The following is a 12,860-nucleotide window of genomic DNA, read 5'->3' as shown; positions in this document are numbered from 1 at the left end:
ATCATGGTCAGAAGACGACTCAAAAAGCATGCCAACAACCTGCTGAGTGGTCACTCTGCGGCTAGCCATGATCTTTTCTAAGAAGTGTAACTTGACAAAAGCGTCAACAACCAGCATTGAATAACCTGGGTTGCGGCTGCCTTAGCATCAGAGACCAGGCTCAATAATTCTTGAGGAACCCCCGTGTGCGTCGACTTAATCTCGTCCATCAGGGCGTAAATGTATCTCCCTAAGATGCACGTAGCATTGGTGGATTTCAAGGCTATGCTACATGACGAGAAAACCTTCTTCGATGACATGTCCATCTTTTTAGAGTCTCTATCAGAGGGTACAGCTGGAAAGGACCCAGGAGCAGATCGAGCTGAGCATGAAGCCTGAACCACCAGGCTTTCAGGTGTTGGATGCCTGGAAAGAAAGCCTGGGTCAGCCGGTGCAACCCGATATCTCCGAGCCACAGATCTATTCACGGCCGAAGACATCGGCTTCTTCCAGACTTCCATAATGGGGTCCAGTAGTGCCTCATTGAAAGGCAAAAGTGGCTCTGCAGATGTTGAGGCAGGATGCAACACTTCCGTCAAGATGTTCGGCTTGGTCTCAGTCACTGGCAAAGGGAGGTCCAAAAAGTCAGCCGCCTTTCTAATGACTGAATGAAAAGAGGCTGCCTCCTCTGTGTACTCCCCAGGTGATGATAAGTCCCATTCAGGAGAGGTGTCCAGGCCACTAGCAGTGTCCAAGCCATGGAGACATTCACGAGAGTCCTTAATCCCAAGGGAAGCTTGGTCCTTAACATCAACTTATCTGGGAAGAATAGAAAAATGTATAAGGTGGGTTGAGAGAAAGAGCCTGCAGCTTAACAACAAGCCTAGCCAATGTTATGGCAATGAGAAAGATTGTTTACAAAGCCAGAAGCCTTAATGGACAACTGTGCAGGTCAAAAGGAGTGCAAAAGGGGCAAAAGGGGTGAACATCAAACAAGCGAGAACTAAACTTAAGTTTCACTCTGGAATACCAGACTGTGTTTGCAGAAAAAGATTGATATTTGTGAGCGGAAGGGATAGAGTGATCTAGAACATGCGTTGTCTCAAATCGGTGGACGCCGAGGTTGAATAAACTTGGAGCAAAGGAACTGCCAACAGATGTGCTGTGCATTTGTAAGAAGAAAACATTCTCAAATCTAAAGGAGTTTTGTGTTGAAGCCATGTGCGCGTAGTCGAGTACAAACTCTGTAGGTGTAATGGATCTCGGGGTCTTCTTTTCTAAGGAGCATTTCAATTATTCGTAATGACTCTTCTTGTGGGATGCTAATGTATAAAGTCTCCACGTCCATTGGAATCTGTATTTCTGAGGACTCATCAAATTATTTTCCAAGATATTTTGCTTGTCCTTGGTGTCATTATCGGAGGATGGAATCTCGAGAACCATTGGTCTAACGAAGAAGTCTGCAAAGTTGGAAAGAGGTTGAAGTACAGAGCCAATTTCAGAGACAATAGGCCTTCTGAGTGGTGGGTGGGTGCCCTTCCGGATTTTTGGTAGTATATAGAAATATGACACCACTGGTTGTTTCTCACAAAGAAATTCCGCTTCTTCTTAGTGATCCAGTTGTTTTCTTCAGTATTATTCACCATGATCTCTATGTCCTTCATGGTGTACCTGGTTGGGTCTCTATTTATTTTTTTGTAGTTGCTGATGTCCATGAGCAATTTAAGACATTCTTCTCTGTACACTTCCCTTAGCAGTATTACTGCAGCACTTCATTTTCCACAGGTTTTATCAACACAGATAGAGTTGAATAGTTCCTACAAAGCATCTTATTCTGCCCTAGTCTGTAATTGGTGTGTGGGTTCTCCCCTAAGGCCTCCTTGCCTCTCTCTCTCTCTCTCCCTCTCCCTCTATGTGCATATATAGAAGGTGGTATGGGGCACCAGGATTTTGGTAGCGAAATCTTTATCACTCTGGCTGGAGGTTTCTGTTCCATCTTTACACTACGGTTGCTGACAGATGTTTTGTGTTCCATACGCCCAACTGTGGAATTGCTTTGGGGAGTTCTTGCCTTTTGCTTAATCCTCCCAGACTGGTCCAGTCTCAGACTTTGCCTTCAGGAAGGTCGGGTGGAGTTGGTAGTCTCCTGCACGAGGAAAGCCAAAATAAGTGAACATAGAAGGAAGAAGTTAACTACACTTAACTCCTGTGAACCTGAATGAGGTGGGAGTTTAATTTCAAGAGAACAATGGAGCATGAAGATGGAGGGGAATTTTCCTACACTTCAAAAAGGATCCTTGGTCTTCTCTCCACCACTTGTCTGATCCATAATGGAGGACCTCAGGAACGCAGTTCACATTGCTATCCAGGTCTCTCTCCAACCTCCATCTTATGTGACACTTTGAAGTATTCACATAGATATTACCCATTTCCCACATGAATGGAGAGACGGGGCTGAAGGTGACTGGCAGATACATTTAAAATCACAGGAGAGGCGAGTAGGTGTCTCTCTCCAGTATCTGACAGGTAACAAGGCAACATGACAGTTCTCTATAGTCCTTAATATTACCCAGAAGACCAGAGAACTCAGCTTTGGGTCTCACTTTATGTCATAGGGTGCCCACTGCATACATGATTGCCACGTTTACTTGGGCAGATAAAGCAAAACCCTACAGAACTTAAGACAGGGCAAACAATATCCCCAGCTGAGCAAAGGGACCTTTACTGTGCCAACAGACATTATCAGTGCAGGCAGTGGTAGAGATGGGCAATGGGCTAGAGACATGTCTAATATTGCCAAGTGCAGTTGTTTGTGCTCTATAGTGATTTTGGCACGACATCCCTAGATCTGGGAGCCTTATGCAGCTCTGTTAAATATTTCAGTACCAGCCTCATATTGCACTAAATGTGCGATTGCGGCAGGGGAGGTTTGGGTTCTCCCCAAAGAAGTTGGTAAAAACCATTCGTATTATTGGCAGCTCTGATGAAAAAAAAAGTGCAGGGTTTCAGGGTCTGGCAATGGGCCTATTAGCATAATTTCAAAGCAGCAGTAAATAATTGTATCTGCTTTTAAGAGAAGCATAACCAGCTACCTCAAGGCCAATTGCAGAGCTGCATGTACCAAGATGTGATGTTATGACGGCTATCCGTCTTCCAAGACAGCCACAAGTTGAACCCGCTGTCCTCCACCCTACCAGGAGCTTCCCTTGTGGGCAGGCTACCCGGGATATCACCTGGGCAAGGGTGGGATGATATTCAGGTGTAAGAGGCACAGCCCGACGTATATCAAAGATGTGGCCAAAGCAGCAATGCCCCGACGTCGCGAGATCTTACCCAAGAGGATTGGTCTTGACAGAGAGCACTGCTTATTTTATGCCCAGAGTGGCACCTTTTATTGTATGTTCAGAGTAGCACTGCTTGTTATCTTTCCAGAGGCGCAGCGCTCATTGTATAAACAGAGGGACGCTGCACAGTGTATGTACAGTGGGACCCCACTCGTAGGTACAGTAGGTCACTCCCTGTATATTTTATGCACAGAAGCACACTGCTCATTGCATGCACAGAGGGGCACTACTTATTGCAAGCCTGGGTAGGCATAACTTGTTATATACCCACAGGTGCACTGTTTACAGCATGCCTAGATGAGCACCCCTTGTTATATATCCACAGATTTATTGCCTATTGCATGCCTAGATGAGCACCCCTTGCTACACACCTCACAGGTGCACCGCTTATTGCATGCCTAGATTAGCACATCTTGTTATGAACCTCATAGGGCCATCAGTTATTACATACACAGAGGAAAACTGTTCACTGTATGTACAGATGGGTGCTGCACTTTACAGGCTGAGAAGGCCATTCCTTATTGCAGGAAGTGACGTCACTTCCTGCATGCAATGCACACTATCTGAGATGCAGCTATGCCTTTAATGTGGACAACTCATCGACATTGTCCAAGTCTTCCATTTAAGAGCGTGTCTCAGCCATGGTCTTGAAGAGAGGTAGAAAAGCTGCCTGCAGCTTTCATGTCCAAGGTAACTGACCAAATAATTTTAAAAAATGACAGAGACTTGGCTGACGTCAAGCACGTGGGTGACGAGACGTCATGGTGTAAAAATATCAGCATTGTCTTGGGTCACTGTTTCCCACATGTGTGTGCCTCGCGGTGCTTCAAAAGAATGAAAACTGGCATGCGTAGCAGCCTTTGGGGGAGTGGGTTTATGTTTACAAACAGCGCTCCTTCGTTAATCCTGGTTCTAAAAGCTCTCAAATTTGGCAGAGAACGGAACAAGCCAAGGTACTGTGGGAAAACAAGATTTGAATTTGGTTACAATTCATTCAAACAGCGCTGCTAAAACAATTCGCCAGATTTTGGATGCTGATGACTCTGCAACACTCCTAATGTTGGATCTCAGTGTCCCACAACATTTTGACTGAAAGACTGTGGAACTGCGGCGTTGGTCACAAGGCCTTGAGGTGATTTGCCTCCTTCCTGCAAGAGCGCAAAAACCTTTCCAGTCAAGGGTGCTCCCCCTTTGGCAAGGAGTGTCTCGGGGCTCCTCCCTGATTCAATCTCTTTTTAATATACATGTTCGCCCTTTGCGTGAGGTCATTGAACGCTATGGGTTTACCATTATCTCATACATGGATGACACTCAGCTCATCATTACTAACTCCCAGAATACCAATCATATCGCCACCTCTCACTGCCTGTGGCTTGCAGAAGTCACCTTGTTGATGGACTCAATCGCTAAATACAGGCAAGACTGAGGTATTGATCCTAAGTAAACAGCTCAAATCTGGTCTAGTGCCTGGTGGCCCAACAGCTTTGGTCCACTACCTCTTCCCAGGCCTAAGGACAAAACTCTGGGCATTTGGTTTGATGCTATATCTCTTTTTTGATAGTCAAATCACCACACTTGCAGGGAAAAGTGATGGGCTGTTAAAGTGTCAAAGACTCCTAAAGAAATCTTGCAATTTTAGCAAGAGTCTGCCCAAAAAACGGTAGTCCAAGCCCTGATTATGTCCAGCGTGGACTTCTGTAATGTTTTGTATCTCGGTGTGTCTCAAACACGTTTGAATAGACTCCAACATGCATAGAATGCTGCAGCACGCTTTTTGCTGAATGTCTAAAAACGTGCCTTTATTGGGGGGCACGCTTATCAAGTTGCACTGGCTTCCGCTGAAGCAGAGAATGTCAATTAAAGCTCTTTGCTACTGTTATAAGGCCCCAGTCAACAAGGGCCCATGTTATCGCCAAAATTTCATCAAACCTTATATACCTTCTAGGAAACCTGAGATTTGCAGATGCCAAGTTTGTCATTATTCCCAAAGTGAAGAGAGTTTGAATTGATGGTAGCTCTTTCAATTATCTAATGCCCAAACTTTGGAACGCTTTTCCCCTTTCAGTCCGAATGTTCCTTCAGAAGCTCTTTTTCAGAAAAAAATAAAAATCTGGCTGTTCAAGTCTGTTTGATCTTCTTGGTAACCTGTGCATTTTATTTTGCAGAAGCCTGGCCCTCAGCGCTGGGACACTTCATTTGAAGTAGCTACGCGCTCTGTAAGACCCATTAGTATCATTATTATTACTCTGACATCTGACACCAGGTTTCCTTGTTTATAGCTTTATATGGGGTGCTGATGTTCTGCCACTGAACCCCTTTCTAGACAGTGTAAATGTGGCATTTGCCGTCATTCCTATGTTCTAAGGGTGGAGACCAGACGCTGGGTTCGAAAGGAATGGAGGCAGGGCTCCCCCGGGGAATTTAATGAGACCCTTGTTAGGAAAGGGATGTTAATTACTGCAGCAAACTGGGCTTCTTTGCAGATGCCCCCCCACACACATTTTGGCCCCATTTGTTTTGCTTGATGCAGTTAATTTTCGACCTGTTATTGTACTGAGGCCTGCTAACCAGCTCTCAGTACCTATGTTCTTTCCCTTGAACTATATGTTGAACTGCATATGCAAATTAATAAGTCCCTAGTAATTGGTACCAGTGGTACCCAGGGCCAGGGTGGTAAAGAGGTCACCAGGGCTGCAGCACTGATTGTGCCACGCTCTGTTGCCCGAGTAAAAGTGAGAATGCCATGTCAGCCTGCACAAGCAGTCTGCTGCTCGAGTGCGACTCTGCCCACACAAGGTGCAGGCAGAGTTCCCTTTACTGCGCATAGGTCAGTCACCCCTAGAGCAGACCTCCTAGAGCCCAGGAGGCAGGACGCACTGCTCTATGATTGAGGATATATGTGCATGAGCACATATGACCTAGTGCTGGCATTTAAAATGTAATGGTATCACAAGTAACCGGCAGTCCATAGGATAACATGGACTGGCACCTGGGCACTCCCCAGATTTCCAGCTCTGTGATGGCCCAGTCGATTCCTCCTGTGTTTGGTACCAAACATCTTGCTTTTTTAACCCTGAGCACAATGGCCATGCTCAGGATTAACTAGAATGTGCCCAGGTAGCACCCTTGGAGGGTGCCCACCAAGACACCAAGGGCCACATGTAGCAAAGTCCGATATTGCGACTTGGAAATTGCGAGTCGGTGCGACTCGCAATTTCCGAGTCGCAATATCGGATGCCGGACGGTGTCTCAGACACCGTCTGCGACTCGCTATGGGGTCGCAAAGACCCACCTCATCAATATTAATGAGGTGGGTCGCATTTTGCGACCCCATAGCGAGTCCCTGCACTCACAGGGATGGTGGCCTGCTGAAGTCAGCAGACCTCCATGTCTGTGACTGCTTTTTCAATAAAGCAGTTTTTTTTTAAATATTTTGCAGCCCGTTTTCCTTAAAGGAAAATGAGTTGCAAAATGAAAAAACTTACGAAACCATTTGGTTTAGTTTTTTCAGTGCTCTGAAAAAACCTTTCCGCCCACATTCACAAAGGGGAAGGGGTCCCATGGGGACCCCTTCCTTTTTGCGACTCAGTTACCACCAGAGTGGTAACTGTGAGTTGCTTTGTGACCACATTCGCGGTCACAAAGCAATTCTGAATTGCGATGAGAGTTGCAAATAGGAAGGGGAACACCCCTTCCTATTTGCGAGTCGCATTCACAAATTGCGAGTCGGTACCGACTCGCAATTTGTGAATGAGTATCTCGTTAGGCTGTTTGCATGGCGCAAACTGCGATTTTCGCAGTTGGCACCATGCAAACGGCTACCTACCTCTGGCCCCAAGCTCCCTGCTGTTTTGGCGGGCTCTTTCGAGCCTCTGTCACCACAGACAAGAGTCTGCTCTTCTGGTGGTTGCACTAGCACTTCCCCAGGGTGGAGTAAATGGGCCTGGGCAGGCAGGAGGTCACACCGCCTTCTTCCCATGATGGCTAGTGTGAAAGGTAATCAAGGTGGTGAGCCTCAAAGGCTTCCACAGCTCTTGATATGTAATTACTTGTCCTCCAGTGGAGGACAAAGGCCTTCCTGCCCCATACAGCCTGACAGGTGGGAAAATTAGGTATGCAGGAGGCATAAACCTCCAAAAGATTAGCCACACCTTTAGCGTGGGCTATCAGGTCTGTACAGCCGAGGAAGCGTTCTGCCATCTTGGCAACCCTTAGGAGTAGGGAGTTCTGTGTAGAAAGTGACATGATCCCACAGTAAGTTGTCACTGCAGGGAGGACTAGCCGCGGGGACCAGAAGCCCATTGGCCACTCTCCCTCACATCCTTAATGCCCCCTAAAACTATGATTTAAGGGACCCTCCTGACACCAGACTTCAGATCTTACTTACAAAGAAGAAGAGGCACAAAGAAGATGTTGTCACCGACAACAGGTCCTGGACTCCAGCCACAGCACAAAGAGAGGACACAGAAGTGACCCACAGAGACAAGCACTGGAACTGAGTGACCGGTGTGTGCCCGAGGTAAAAGCTCATTGCTCCCAGCCAGAGGGACCTCAGTTGACAGCGAGAAGCCAAGAAAGACTCCCCTGACAGGTGGTACCAGTACCCTATAGACTGCAGGAGTAGAAGCGGTGCTGAAATCAAAGAACTGAGACCTGACAGGCTCTGTGTGAGTGTGCCTAAAGAAACTCGGTGTCCAGCATCCAAAGAGTGGGAAGTGAGGCCCTTGCTAAGTTTCAAGTATATACTCCCTTTTTGACGATCTCCAGCTGACGAAGTGACGGGTAATCACACATTTGCAGCTACTGTACTGCTCACACTTAATATATATATATAAGTGAAATACAATGTGTGTGTATATAAGAATAATCACAGCAGTTAAGCATTCAAGGAAAGAAATGCATTATCACTGGTTTAAATCCATCATCCCTCCCAGCACAGACCGGAGGAACCCTTGAACAGCCAAGGCAGGAAACCCTCCCCAAATGGGGTCAAGAAATCCTGGGTAGCGCGTCTGGTCCACGGGTAAGTTCCTGTCTTTACACAAAGTATCCACATCTTGTATACCTTAAATAAGCTAGGAGAGCATTCAAGAATAACCTCCCCTCTATTATGAAATCAAATGCTGGCTGTACTTAGTCTTCGTCGAAAACACACAAAAGGAGCTGCCCACACTCCCAATGCTTGTTTTGAGGCAGAAATGTACATTTCACTAATAAGACGTTCTCAGCCTTGTGAACTATCTTTTCCGCCTCCCACATGATATGTTCCAGCATGTTTTGTGCTTGCGCTGCCCTGCACCTGTCGCATGGCACAAAATGGACTCACTAGCACAAAATGAAGTTGATGGTCAAACATGGAGTCGAGTTAAATATACATAGCATTACAGCTACCAAGGCTTCTCTGAGGCCAATCCGGAAACCAACAGCCACTCAGACATCGCCAACTCCAGAACAGACGCCTAGCATAGAGACCAACATCAGCAACAACTCCTCTCCAGTGCACGACTGCGAGAGGAGCAGCAAAGCATTTTTGCAACAAGCAGCTCCTGTGATTGACAGCTAGAAGCCGTCAGGTTTGTAGGTGGAGAGGAGGTCATTCCAGGACCTGGTGGCAAGGTGAGAGAAGCAGCGATTTCCGAAGCGATCACAACGGATGCGGGGGACATGGGCATGGGCGAGATAGGCTGAGAGAGGCTGAGCAGAGTTCTCTGGTCGGTCGGTGGAATGTGAGGCTTTTGTTGATGTAGGCGGGGCCAGCGTTGTGTAGGGCCTTGTATGAGTGCGTGAGGAGCTTGAAGAGTCATCTTTTTTGGATGGGGAGCCAGTGGAGGGTCCTGAGTTGGGGAGTGATGCTGGTTCTTCTGGGGAGGTTGAGGACGGGTCTTGCAGCCCCATTATGGGTGATCTGGAGACAGCTATATGAGCTGTTTTGTGGTTCCGGCATAGAGCTCATTGCCGTAGTCCAGTTGGCTGGAGAAGAGAAAATCATGCGGCACATGCAGAGGATGTGGAAGCAGGGAGATGAGACGGCACTGATCTATTGCTTTATGGTCAGTTGCGTAGCCAGGATAATCCTGAGGTTGCGTGGTAGGTGGGTGTGGGTGGAGAACCAAGGGAGGAGGGCCACCATGTGTTATCCCAAAGGGAGGTCTTGTTCCCAAAGATGAGTATCTCCGTTGTGAGGCTGTTGGTCCTCATCCAGGTGGTGATGTCAGTCATGGTGTTTTGGACATTGGTTTGTGTGTTGGTGGTGTCGTATTTGAGGGATCAGACAAGCTGGGTGTAGGAGACAATGTCGAGCCTGTGGGTGCATGCAATGTCTGCCAGTGGTGTCATGTAGGTTTTGAAGAGGGTGGGGCTGAGAGAGGAGCCATGTGGGATGCTACAGATGATGTCTTTAGGTGTGGAGACAAAGCGAGGGAGGAAGATCCTCTGTGTTCAGCCGAAGAGGAATGAAATCCAGTTGAGTGCGTTGCTTGGATGCCAATGCAGTGGAATCTGGTGATGAGAGTGTGGTGGGAGACGGTGTCGAAGGCCGCCAATAAGTCGAGGAGGATGAGAGCTGCTGGCCACCCAGGGCAAGAAGGCAACTGATGTCGTTGGTTGCTGTGATCAAGGTGGTTTCGGTTCTGTGATTGGGCCAGAAGCCGGATTGGGATGGGTCGAGCATGTTATTGTCTTCTAGGTAGTCCATGAGCTGGCGGTTGATGGCCTTTTCCAAGACTTTGGCGGGGACTGGGAGGAGCGAGATGGGGTGGTAGTTTTTGAGCACCCTAGGGTCGGCTAAGGGTTTCTACAGGAGGGGTTTGACCTCGGCGTGCTACCAGGCGCTGGGGACTGTGGCTGTGGAGATGGAGGTGTTACGGAGTTCTGTGAGGGAGGCTCCGATTACTTCTCTTCCTAGGTTGTAGAAGCGGTGTGGGCAGGAGTCCACGGGAATCCTAAGTGGAAGGAGGTCATGATGCAGATGGTGTCTGTGGTGGATAGCAGCTTCCATTCAGTGATCCAGGGGGCAGTGAGTGGTGGGTTGTGGTGCGGGGGTAGTCAAGATCGGTGGACTGGGAGAGGAAGTTGCTGTAGATGTCAGCAATCGTGTGGTGAAAGTAGTCCGATATTGTGTAGCATAGAGTTTGGGAGCGGTGGATCGTGTTCTCTGTGGGGGAGGGGCAGGAGAATTCTCTGACGATGCTGAAGAGTTGTCTGGCATGGTTGGTGCTTGTCTTGATGCGGGTGGTGAGTTCTTCTTTCTTGGTCTCCCTGAGTCGGTGGTGGTATCTGTTGAGGGTGGACCTGAAGAAGTCGAGGTTGGTGGGGGTCTTGCTGGAGCGCCAGTGTCTGTAGTTTCCTGCAGTGACGTTTGAGGGTCTGAAGTTCTGGGGTGAACCATTTGGCTTGCTTGGTGGGCTTGCTGCTGGTGGGGCTCTTCAGGGGATCGATGGTGTCGGCGGCTGAGGACATCTAGTTAGAGAAGTTTTGAACCCGACGTTCAAGGGTGTCCGCTGGAATGGGTTTAGCTTGTCTGAAGGTGGCGATCCAGGGTATTTCAGTGACTTTGCTACAGTTCCAGCAGGGAAGGGTGGGGATTTCCTCTGGGCTTCAGGCAGTCTCTCAATGGTGAAGTGGACAATGTTGTGGTGGTCCATGTTACCTCAGTGATGTGGGAGAACTTGGCTCTGTCACTGGTGGAGAAAATGGGGCCCAGTGCGTGTCTGGCACTGTACGCGGGGCGGTGACCAGCTGAGAGAGGCTGATGATGGTCATTTTTTCGAGGAGTGAGAAGGCGTTGGCGTCGCCTGGATTTTCTAAGTGGAAGTTTAGGTCCCCTAGGAAGATGTAGTGGTTGGAGTTGATTGCCAGGGGGGGCAATGAAGTCCAGGGTGGAGTTGCAGAAGTTTTGGCGGGGGACACAGGGTCTGTAGGCAAGGATTCCTCTGATGATGTTACTGGCTACTGGTTTGATCTGGAAGTTCAGGTGTTCCATGATCAGTTTTGTGTCGTCATCTGAGGTGGTGCAGTAGAGGGAGTCCTTGCAGATGATGGTGATGCATCCGCTGCATCTGTTAGGGCGGTTGCAGTGGATCATCTTATATCCGGGGGTGTAGCGGTGGCGATGTATGGTGCAGATGCAGGGTTGAGCCAGATTTAAGTGAAGAACATTATGTCAGATGCAAGGGTGTTGATGATGTCCCAGATTTCTATGGCGAGCTTGCAGAGGGATCGGACGTTGAGTAGTACACAGTAGACTTCAAGTTTGTGGCTGGGGAGTCTGCTGAGTGGAGACTGTGGTGGTTCCATTGTTGCAGGAGAAACAGAGGTTGTGGCAGAACGAGGTTAGGCGATGCTGCAGTTGGGGTTCAAGGTCTTCGGCCTGAGGTTTTTGATCTTGTTGGAGGAGTACCAGGGCCGGGTTGCAGGTCCAGGGGTCCTGGAGCTGAGCACCGTGCAGAAGCAGACAGGTGCACACGGGCTTACCTTTGGCACGCCAGCAGCATGCCCACTGCATAAGGTCACACAGCGACCACCATTAAGTAGGTCCTGGGAGGGGGGTGAGCAGGGTGCGGGTGCGGGAGGAGTGCAGTGCGTAAACAAATGGCAGGGGGCCTCGCAGGGGCTAAATAACAACTGAAAGAGCGTATGGCAGGCGGTGGGCCTGAAGCAAAGCTAAGTTAGGAGGCAGCAACCAGGGGGTAGCAACAAGGGGGCAGAGGTAGCAGTGGCACTGTAACTGCAGTTGCTGTATAGCGTTTCGCAGCAGTGTCAGGGAACCTAGGAGGGTCTGCTCAAAGGGGTTGTGCAGCGACTGCCATTAAGTAGGTCCTGGGAGGGTGGGGTGCGGAGGTCGGGAGGGTGCGGCACGGGGAAAAAGAGTGGGGTGCAGGAGGCCTGGCAGGGGCAAAAACAAAGAGCGAGAAGAGTGCAGGGGAGGTGGGGGCCTTAGGAGGTAGCAGCCAGGGGGAAGAGGCAACAGTGGCACTGTAACTGCAGGCACTGTATATCACTTCGAGGCAGTGTCAGGGGAGGTGGGGGGGTTTGCTCAATGGGGTAGTGCAGCGACCGCCATTATGTAGGTCCTGGGGGGTAGGGTGTGAGGGGAGGGGTGTAGTGCAGGAAAATCAGAGGACGCATGGGGCCTGGTTGGGGCAAAAAAACATTGAGAAGAGCAAAGGGGAGGTGGGGGCCTGAGGCAGCAGTGGAACTGTAACTGCAGGTGCTGTACAGCGCTTTGCAGCAGTGTCAGGGGAGCTGGGGGGGGGGGCTGCTGCTCATCTATTAATACCACAAACCAATGCATGAAATTCCCATATCCCTTCTTCCATTAAAGAGCACACTAGGGGCCAGATGTAGCAACCCTTTTGCGAGTCGCAAACGGCGAAAATCGCCGTTTGCGACTCGCAAACGTGGGTTTGCAATTCGCAAATGCATATTGCGAGTCGTTACCGACTCGCAATATGCATTTGCGACTCGCAAATAGGAAGGGGTGTTCCCTTCCTATTTGCGAGTCGGAGTGGTATGCAACTCCATTTGCGACCGCGTATG

The sequence above is a fragment of the Pleurodeles waltl genome, chromosome 4_2 (assembly GCF_031143425.1).
Source record: "Pleurodeles waltl isolate 20211129_DDA chromosome 4_2, aPleWal1.hap1.20221129, whole genome shotgun sequence".
NCBI classification, from domain to species: domain Eukaryota; kingdom Metazoa; phylum Chordata; class Amphibia; order Caudata; family Salamandridae; genus Pleurodeles; species Pleurodeles waltl.
Note: the sequence above shows the minus strand (reverse complement) of the source record.